This window comes from Lactuca serriola, chromosome 2, assembly GCF_051521515.1.
Source record: "Lactuca serriola cultivar US96UC23 chromosome 2, Lser_US96UC23_V15, whole genome shotgun sequence".
Classification (NCBI taxonomy): domain Eukaryota; kingdom Viridiplantae; phylum Streptophyta; class Magnoliopsida; order Asterales; family Asteraceae; genus Lactuca; species Lactuca serriola.
The window spans coordinates 169513556-169524777 of NC_136409.1; the positions used below are offsets into that span (position 1 = coordinate 169513556).

General features: G+C 37.4%; 1 pseudogene across 1 annotated transcript; it reads left to right on the plus strand.

Moving 5' to 3' along the window:
- Positions 1-662: 662 nt before the first annotated feature.
- Positions 663-1370, plus strand: LOC145087357 (protein RADIALIS-like 3 pseudogene; annotated as a pseudogene). The gene is made up of 2 exons (XR_013700776.1): positions 663-1014; positions 1095-1370. The product of XR_013700776.1 is annotated as a protein RADIALIS-like 3 pseudogene (transcript).
- The last annotated feature ends 9852 nt before the right edge of the window (positions 1371-11222 follow it).

The window sequence follows — 11222 nt, forward strand, 5'->3', positions numbered from 1 at the left end:
GAGAGTAAACTTTATATTTGAATCATACATGCCAATTTTCCCCTTGGGTAAAGTGCCCAAAAGTTTTCAATAACTAACATTACAATGGCATATCCATAGCTTTTAACCACAATATGAACCATTTCTAGATCTGCCGGGCTATGTGTGAGAAAATAAATAAAAAAATAAAAATAAAAATAAAAAAAGTTGGTAACATATAGATGGTAGCCAAAAGCTAAAATTTTATTTGTTTTAGAAATGTTTAAAAAATTAACTTTTAACTTTTGAAATTTATAAAACTATATAAAACATAAAAACTAAAACTAAAAGCTCTTAAAACTATTCGAAAGTTTGGATTATGAATTTGTATTTAAAAGATAAATGTATTAAACACCTATGTTTTCTTCCTTAATGCAAACTTTTTTTTGTTTGAAATCTCATTCCCAAACAAACCTTACACATTAATAACATACATAGTATGCATGAAAAGGAGAATCAATTTGGCAAGTAGCACACTTAATAATAGCCAGTAAAATAAGAGAATCAGTATCAAAGGAAAAGCTTCATATGCAAATATGTTCACAAAAGAAGATGATGTGTTCATAGTTTTGCCTCTTTCAAGTTATATTCACCTCAGTGGACGACGACCCCTACAACCTTTTTCTCCTATTTATAGCCATCTTTCACTCATAACATCCTCCAAACCATCTAGATCTATTACATTTTTATAGGAATCTTGTCCTCCATTGAAGTCAAAAGGTACATTTGCATACTTTGATATCAAAAATGGCATCAAGCTCACTCTATTCAAGTAGCTCCACCTCCTCATGGACGCCACAACAAAACAAATTGTTTGAGAGAGCTCTTGCAGTATATGATAGGGACACCCCTGATCGTTGGCAAAAGATTGCAAGAGCAGTGGGTGGAAAATCAGCAGAAGAGGTGAAGAGGCACTATGAAGTGTTGATTGAAGATCTTAGGCATATTGAGTCTGGCAATGTTCCTTTTCCCAATTACAGAAGTTAGTCCAAAAAGGTATTAATTGTTTAGATTAATCACTTCCATGTTCGTAGGATATTAATGGTGTTCTTATACTTGATCATTGCATTGCATAGGCTGGATTATGATGTACGCATAAAAGTTCCAATGAAATGAAGTGAAGCGAAGTTGAAGTTAATTGGTAATGGTAACTAGTAATGTCAGTTGATTTCATATTTTGTATGTAATTCTATTCTAAAGTTTTATCAATATAAGCTATAGTTCAAATATAATGATTTCTTAGTATTGAGCCATAATAGATGGCAATCACGAGCAATGGGCAACTTCATGTAAGAAGCTTAATCCGTGTGTGTTAAGTTTGAACAAAATCGAATAAGTTTGATTTAGGTGCATACGGCGTATTTAAAATGTGTTTGTTGTCTAACTTGAATACGAGGTGACGCTTGCAAATTGAAAACCGTATTGGTATAGTAAAGGGGTAAGGGAAAGTAAAAATTGAAAACTGGCAAATCATAACATTTGAGTGGCTCACGTTAACCATGTAAAGGAAAGTAATGAGTCAATTATAGACACAACTCCTTTCAAATATGTCATCCTACATACCCTTGTGATTTGTTCTCTAGTTTAAAAACGAGGGGAAATAAAGGAAAAGAAAAGAAATATGAAGGGAAATAAAAATAAAAATAAAAGGGAATGAAGGAGCCTATATTTGGGAGGATGGTTTCAAGAGAAGAAAAAAAAACACAACTTAAGAATACACTTCTTTTCCTTAATTTACTTCCTAAAAAAAACTCAAAAACACATATTTTCTCTCCCTTCCTTGCATTTTCTTCCTTAAGTGAACTCGAGAAGAGGGAGTTTGTGATCTCATGAAGGTGAAAATGTTAGTCGAAAAGAAAATAATAGATGTGTGTGTCCGCCAAAAGGGATAACAAACAAATATGACTGATAAGACTATTATAAATAAAAATAAACACGACATATATATATATATATATATATATATATATATATATATATATATATATATATATATATATATATATATATATATATATATATATTAAGTAAGTGCTAGTAATAAATAGGAGGAAATACTAACAAAATAAGTTGAAAGTAAGACAATAAAGTTGAACGACGTAAACACACAGTGAAAATGAAGCGAGAATCTAACCTACTTCTTTATTCACTTCGATACTCTTAACAAGTTGGATTTAAATCTTGGATTGGAATGGAATATTTGTTTGTTGATATTATATTCTAAAAGAAGGTATGTTATCATCAATATCACCTCCTATAGTAAATCAGAAAAATATAAACAAACAAAAAAAACTTATTTTCTAAAGTCTAATGTGGGATTGATTACAAAATACTCTCCGGCCAATAACTATACTTTCTGATGTTTATGATGATTGCATGTTTAGATACTAAGGTACATGTTTTCATCTCATGCATGAGGTTTATAGATGAGATGGCTTTTTGCGGTCCATACATATGTGAGGTTAAGGAGTCTAAAGAGGACGTTGAGAATTCTACATAGTCTTCATATTAAAGGAGTTGGTCTTTGGATTAGCTACCTCAGGCCGATACATCTTACACGTTGTTAGAAAGGATCTCGTAAGACTTTCTTGTATCATTTGGTGTAATGAGTTGATTATGAGGACTTGGGGTGTGTTTTTCATTTCTTACATTGTGTTATAATGTTTATGAGTTCTATGATGCATTCTATGTAGTCATGTGCTTAATGATTTTTATATCAATGTTTGACTGATTAGGATTTTATTTTATAAAATGTTTATTGTAAGATTCAATCGATTATATCTCCCCATGCGCTACTATAATGTTGCATTTTGTCGTATGTCTCATGTGATGGTTAATAAGCGATACATTAGAGATGCTTAGAAGTTTTGGATATTTCAACACTTAGACTTTCACATTGTACTGTGTTTGGTTATTTTGTTTATGTTTTTGCTTATGGTTTAATATTCAAGTTGACATGCCCTTGAGTTTTGAGCAACATTTATAATTAAAATCTTTCTAAAAATCTCGTAATTTCCCTTTATAAATATAGAGTTTTTAGTTTAGAACTTAGCATAAACAAGTCTTAAAATGGAAATGTTTGAGGATGTCACATCCAATGGTACAAGTATGTAGATAAGATTAGGGCATAATAGAATTCTACAATCAATAAAAGAATAAAGCTTATCGATGTGAGTTATCATTGGATTAGATATGATATTTAAGACACTTGTTTGAACTTGTCAAAGTTCGTAGATATGATAATGGTTCCGGTATGTTAACAAAGGCTTTGGCAAAAAAATAGTTGATGATAGGTTGATCGATTGTCATCATGGCGATCTCTTCCTCATAGTCAAGAAATGGATGATTTTTTTTGGGAGGTCCTATGTTTTGACCCATAAAGAAAACTCATAATAGGTTCAAATACAACGTTTATTTACTTTGTATTTACTTAGGGTTTTATAGTTTTAGTGAGTCATCATGAGAGCCAAAATTCTCGGTTTATTTACACAACAATAAAAAATACATATTCTATTCTAGGAGGTTCAACATTTCAAGAATTAGACTGAATTTTGGGGATTCGACGGTTGGGATTTGTGTTGCTAAACTATAGCAGATTTTCACGTGATATTTATCACATATTTGTTTGTTTTGATTATATATATTTGATATATTTTTGTTCCAAATATATGATGGTTATTATGTCTCTAGTATATGTGTACATGACTTTGCATTTTTTTGTAGTGGTGATGTAACACCGTATTTTTACTACATTCATAGATTCTAATATTAAACAATTATTATGAAAAAAGAATTAGAAACATATTAATTTTGAGCCAAAATATTCATCCTAAGTATGTAGAAAACATCAAAATAATTTTCGTAGTTATATACCACGCATAAATCCGACATCATATGAAGAAGTTATACTTCTTCGAAGGTTTGCTATTAAACTGACACGGCTCAGCGTATCGTAAAAAGTGAATTTTAGAGAAGTTGCTTATTAACCTAAGAAATCTAAATGAAATTCGTAGTAGTCGTAAAACCAAGAGCGTGCATATTAAGAACATCCAAATCTAACTTCGCATGAAGGAATTACGATTTTCAGAAGTTTCAGCATAGCAATATGCGACACATAAACTTAAATCAAGATCGGTCGATTCTTAGAAAAAACAATCCAAAGGAGAGTCAAAGATCTCATTGATATGATTTCGTCGATATAAAAACAGTCGAGACTGGAATTCGTATGGATAAGTTATGATTTTTATACGGACTTTAATAGTCTAATCCTGTTAAAAATATAACTTTAAAAATAAAATGAGAATTAGCGGACGGAGTCAAAATGAAAGTTGTAAATCTTGTCAATAGGTACGTGCAGTGTCCTGAAAGGCGCGTCATGGCGCATTCCAAGGCGTGCCAAGGCGTGAGGCGTGACTTCGCAGTTACGAAAAACCTCATGAGGTTGCTGTTAGGCGTGACGTGTGACAAGGCATGATATGGCATGTCATGGCGTGTTATGGCAGATGTTTTTCATTTGGCACACGTTTTTTTGCTCTTTGTTATATCTTTTCTAATCGGCGATACAAGTATTGGGTTTTTTGATAACTTGTTATTAGTTATTGATATAACATTTCTAAAAACTAGTTATATTTTATATAAATTTATATTTATGTGGTAATATAATTATAAATTAATACAAAATCGTCGCCTTACATCACGCCTTGAAAAACGTCATGGCTTGTAGAGCTTAAGGCTTGGTGTTGCCGTCACGCCACGCCATATGTCATTTAGAACCTTGGGCCTACACGTGGATATAAAGAACGCCGAAACGGAGCTCATATGAAGAAAAAATGATTTCTTGAAAAAAAAACTGAAAATACGTGTATGCGCAGCACGCGACAAAAAGATGCGCGATACGCTCTGACTGGCCACCCAAATCTTGCCATGTGACATCCCTAAAATCTCGGCCAGAAAAGACCGATTTCCATTTATGCTTTTAAAATATTTTCAGAGTAAATCCTTTTGATTTGAAAGAGTTGCGGAATTTGTTCCCAAAAACAAAACATGATAAAACAATGTTTACCAAAGCATTTCATAAAAGAAATGTATTTTCATTATAATCAAAACTCGGGGTGTCATATTTCGATACAGACCAATAAGCATAAACGATAACATTACAAGTCATTCAACAAATATATACATATACAGACTTGTAAACAAAACAACTGATGGTTCATCCATCTCATGCCTTTGCGCCACTTCCTGTAATACAAATAAAACTGAGTGGGTCAGGCTTGGGAGCCTGGTGAGCATATAGGATTTTCAACCCACAATAAATATCATATTTAATTTTCACCAACCAACAATAACCCAATTACTCATTCCCGTTATTTTCACTTTATGTCCCTAAGACAACTAACATAAGGGACCTAGTCTAAGAATATTTCATCGGGGCGACAACACATGTTTCGGGGGTTCCTCAGCAATATAAGTCAAATAAGGCAACCATGAGGGGGATGGAGTACAGCGAATGAACACCCAAGTTCATTAACACCTACAGGTGGCGAACCTGCTAATGTTTCCACAAGACTATCTAGAAAAGTATGTGGTCGTCATCTAAACTCCGCTAGATGACTAGATCAAACAACAACGAGTCCTCTCATCTGTTTATTACACACCAACTATCTACCCATGTTCTACCCAACATATTAGTAGATAAAAATATACATTTTTTTATACATAGTTAAAAACCTGTATAGCATGCTTTAATCAACACATATTTCACATAACAGATGAGGCACACACACACACATAACACATATCTCATAGAGAATAAATCATATCTATGAGTTAGAAGAAAGTGAATACACATTCACACATATAAACAACAATATACTTAATACACTCAAACCATACTTGTATTATTATCGTGTTTATGAAAGGTAGTATACACTCACTTGATCAGAAGATGATCAGACAGCACTACGACTTGCAGAAGTAGTAATCCTCAGCAGATCTGGAAGATCTCTAAAAATTGAACTTCTCGCGGGCAGAGCTTCGGCTCGGGAACCGCACTTCTCGGGATCTTCGGGATCTCGGGACTTGCCTCGGGGCTCGGGAATAATACCGAGGCTTCGGGATATTACTGGCACGCAAAACGATGCAAAACGGGAGAAAGAAGAGAGAAAATTGGCAATTGGGTCGGCTGCCCTCGCATCCTATTTATAGGAGGCTGGAGCCTCGGAGTACGCGAGGCGTACTGGTCCGAAAAACGTCACTGCTTACGCATCCGAAGCCACTTGCTGCGAGTGTCGACACCTTCGGAGTACGCGGGGCGTACTTCGGATCGGATTGCTGACTCCCCTTCGGTTGTTCCCACTTCATCACAGCCTCAATCTTCCTCATACGAAGTCAGATTTGGGCGTTCTATATATATTCGGAAACCTCGTTTCAACTACTACAATATTATTCAAAGATATTAAGTTTATTTTACACTTAAATTTTGACGCTTATTTTTATTCTTAATTAATCAAACCACATAATTAAGCAATTAAGCACAAAACACAAAATACTCAAATAATACAATCTTATTATTTCAAAACGGGTTACAAAGGTTAACCTAGACCATTACATTGCTAAAAGTGGAAAGCCCGGAAACACAGGCGTTACAATTCTCCCCACCTTAGAATGATTCCGTCCCCGGAATCACACATCAACAAACAAATGCGGATAGCGACTCAACATGTCACTCTCCGTCTCCCAGGTGAGATTCGGCTCATTCGTGTGTTTCCATCGGACAAGCACTAACCCAAACATTTTGCGTCGCAACTTCTTAGTCTTTCGGTCAACAATTGCCTCTGGTTCTTCAATCAACCTTTTGTTTTCATCAATTCTCAATTCAGAAATTGGAATTATATCGGGAACTTCTCCCGTGAACTTCCTCAAATAACACACATGAAAAGTGTTGTGAATTCCATTCAGTTCTTCGGGTAATTCGAGCTTTTAAGCTTGGTTCCCAATCCTCTGAAGAACTTTAAACGGTCCAATAAACCTTGGACTCAACTTTCCCCTTTACCAAATCTTATAAGTCCCTTCCACGGCGAGACTTTAAGCAAAACCGAATCTCCAACCTCAAAAGTCATCGGTCTTCGCTTTTTGTCAGCATAGCTCTTTTGACGATCTTGAGCTGCTAACATTCTTTCCCTAATTATTTTCAACTTTTCAGCAGTTTGATGAACCATCTCTGGTCCCATAAACTGTTTTTCCCCAGCCTCAAGCCAACACGACGGCGTACTACACTTTTGTCCATACAAAGCTTGGTAAGGTGCCATCTTAATGCTCGAGTGAAAACTATTATTATAGGAAAATTCTACCAATGGTAAATGTTCATCCCAATTACCTAGGAATTCCAAGGTACATGCTCTCAGCATATCTTCAAGTGTTTGTATTGTTCTTTCACTCTGACCATCAGTCTGTGGATGGTAAGTTGTACTTAAACATAACTTGGTACCCATTTCCTCTTGTAGACTTTTCCAAAACCTTGAGGTGAAACGGCTATCACGATCCGATACAATCGTTAACGGAACACCGTGAAGCCTCACAATTTCCTTCACATAAGAATTCGCAAGCTTTTTCATAGACCATTTCTCCTTGGCTGCTATGAAATGCGCACTCTTAGTGAATCGATCAACGACCACCCAAATCATGTCGTGACCATTCTTTGTTCTGGGCAGTTTAGTGACAAAATCCATAGCAATGCCTTCCCACTTACCCATAGGCACAGGCAATGGTTCTAAACTCCCGTAAGGTTTCTGATGTTGTGTCTTGACTCTCGCACAAGTCACACACTCGGCCACATACTTTGCAACATCAAGCTTCATCGTTGGCCACCAGTAGTAGGGTTTCAGATCCCTATACATTTTAGTGCTACCCAGATGAATTGAGTACATGGTTTTGTGAGCTTCTTCCATCAGAAGATCCCTAATTCCTCCTGACTTAGGTACCCAAATACGATCTTGGAATACCTTCAGTCCATGACCGCTAGTACCAAACACCAACGTTTTACCCAAACGTTCCTCATTTCGGTCATTTTTCTCAGAAGCTTCCTCTTGAGCTTTCTTTATACTTTCCACAATGGTCGATACAACTTCAATTCTCAACGTTCTTGGCCTTTTCCTTTCAAGATTGACTTTCCGACTGAGAGCATCAGCAACAACATTAGCTTTACCGGGGTGGTAAAGTATCTCGCAGTCGTAGTCTTTAAGTAATTCTAGCCAGCGTCGTTGCCTCATATTCAATTCTTTCTGATTAAAGAGATATTGGAGACTCTTATGATCAGTAAAAAGTTTGCACTTCGTGCCATAGAGGTAATGCCTCCATATTTTCAGAGCGAAAACTACCGCTGCCAACTCCAAATCATGAGTCGGGTAATTCTTTTCATGCTCTTTCAGCTGTCGAGACGCATATGCTATCACCTTTTCTCTTTGGGTCAAAACACAACCCAATCCAACACCAAACGCATCGCTATAAACAGCGAAGTCTTCAACTCCATCGGGTAGAGAAAGTATCGGTGCCTCGCATAGCTTCTTCTTTAACTTCTTGAATGCTTCTTTATGCTTATCACTCCAAGCATAAGTAGCTCCTTTGTGGGTCAAAGTTGTTAATGGAGTAGCGATCGAAGAAAAGCCTTGGATAAACCTATGGTATTACTCGGCTAATCCCAAAAAGCTTCGAATCTCCGTGGGACTTTTCGGTTGTTCCCACTTCATCACAGCCTCAATCTTTGCTGGATCAACCATTATCCCTTCTTGGTTGACCACGTGACCCAAGAATTGGACTTCACGAATCCAAAAATCACATTTGGAGAACTTTGCATATAGCTTCTCCTTCTTCAAAACTTCCACCACTTCTCGCAAGTGTCTGCCATGCTCCTCCTGGCTTTTTGAGTAAATCAGAATGTCGTCTATGAACACTATCACGGATTTATCAAGGAAAGGATTACAAACCCTATTCATCAAATCCATGAACGCTGCCGGAGCATTGATTAGTCCAAACGACATAACCAAGAACTCGTAGTGTCCATATCTAGTTCTGAATGCAGTCTTCTCGATATCTTGCTCTCTTACTTTTAGCTGATGATATCCTGACTTAAGATCGATCTTCGAGAAATAGCTCGAACCTTGCAATTCATCAAACAGGTCATCAATCCTCGGCAACGGATATCTATTCTTTATTTTTGCCTTGTTCAGCTCTCTGTAATCGATGCACATTCTCATACTTCCATCTTTCTTCTTCACAAATAACACCGGAGCTCCCCAGGGCGATGAACTAGGTCTAATGAAACCTTTGTCCAATAACTCCTGAAGTTGCATCATCAGCTCCTTCATCTCCGTCGGTGCTAATCGATAAGGTGCTTTTGCTATTGGCGTGGTTCCTGGTAACAAGTCAATTCTGAACTCCACTTGTCTATCAGGTGGTAATCCAGGAAGATCCTCGGGAAATACTTCCGGATAATCACACACCACTGGAATACTCTGCATCACCTTCTTTTCTTTCTTAGCATCAATCAAAAATGCTAAATATGATGTACATCCCTTGGTCAAACACTTTCTGGCTTTCATTAGAGAAATGATTCCAGAATTCACTCGCCGTTTGTCCCCATACACCATAAACGAATCTTTACCAGGCGGGTTTACTTTAACTATCTTCTTCTTGCATAAAATTTCGGCATCATTGGCGCTAAGCCAATCCATTCCCAAAACGATGTCGAAACCATTTAGATCGATGGGCAATAATTCCTCGAGAAACTTATTCCCATTAAGGTCGATTAAGATGTTTTTCATACGATGGCTAACAGGTACAAACTTGCCACTAGCTACTTCGACTAATAAAGCATTATCTAGTCTATCAACAGGCAAGGCTAGCTTTCTACCAAACTCATGCGAAATAAAGGAGTAGTGGGCTCCAGAATCAAACAAAATTTGAGCAGGTAATTCGTTTACGAGAAAGGTACCTGAAGCGACATCAGCTTCATCTTTCGCAGCCTCAAGTGTCATCTGGAAGGCTCTCGCCTTCGGCTTTGGTGGAATGTTGGGCCTAGCTGCCTCCTTCTTCTTCGGACAGTCTTTCAAAATGTGCCCCTCTTCATTACAACCAAAACACATCCTTTTGTTGTTCGGACATTCATTGGCAAAATGTCCAACCTTTCCACACTTGTAGCAGGTTACATCCTCGCTACATTTCCCAAAGTGCTTTTTCTTACACTTATCACACCACTTCGCTTCGCCTCCTTTTCCTCCAAACTTTTTCGAATCAGATTTCGAAAATTTTCCTTTCTTACTGGAACCAGATGTTCCCTCAAACTTTCTTTTCTCACCAACATCAACCTTGTCGGTGGTTCTCCCCTTAATCATGTTCTCAACAGACTTGGCAGCCCAGATAGCTGCCTCTAGAGTAAGTGCCTGACGTACCGGCACCTCGTACTCCCATGGGAGTCCCTTCGCATACCGGTCCACCTTTGTCAGCTCATTTGGAACGATACGCAAGGCAAACTCCATCTTATCGGTGAAGTTATTGGTGTATTCATCAACTGACACGCTGCCTTTCGTCAATGTCAGAAACTTGTTCTCTAGTTCCAATAGATTTTGAGCCGAGCAGAACTTGCTCTTGAACTGCACCAAGAACTCTGCCCATGACAATTGCAGTGGCTCATTAGGGCTTAAAGTCTTCCCTAGAGTGTTCCACCAACGAACGGCTCCACCTCGGAATTGACGCACGGCATAGATAGTCTGCAACTTACCTCTGCAGCCACAAGTCATGAAGGCTAGCTCCATTTCGGAGATCCAATCCATAACCCCAATTGGATCCTCCTTTCCATTAAAGGTTGATGGTTTGCAAGTTAAAAAGTCCTTGTACTTGCATCCCATTCTATCATTCCTTCCATCATGGTTATCTTGCCTAACTATCGGTGGGTTGGCTGGACCAACAGACCCACTGAAGTTTCCACCTTCCGAGTGCCCTTCATTTAATTCGGGCTCTTCCACATGAATTGACAGTTCTTCACGATTCTGTTGAAGCAACCGTCTAGTTTCATCCATCTGACGATCCAACATCGCCTGAATCATCATTTGCACACCAGCCATGGTTATTGGCTTAGGTGCTGCTGCTACGACAGGTATTTGTTCAATCACTGGTGGTCGATTCCTGTTTTCATCAGCATTTCCATC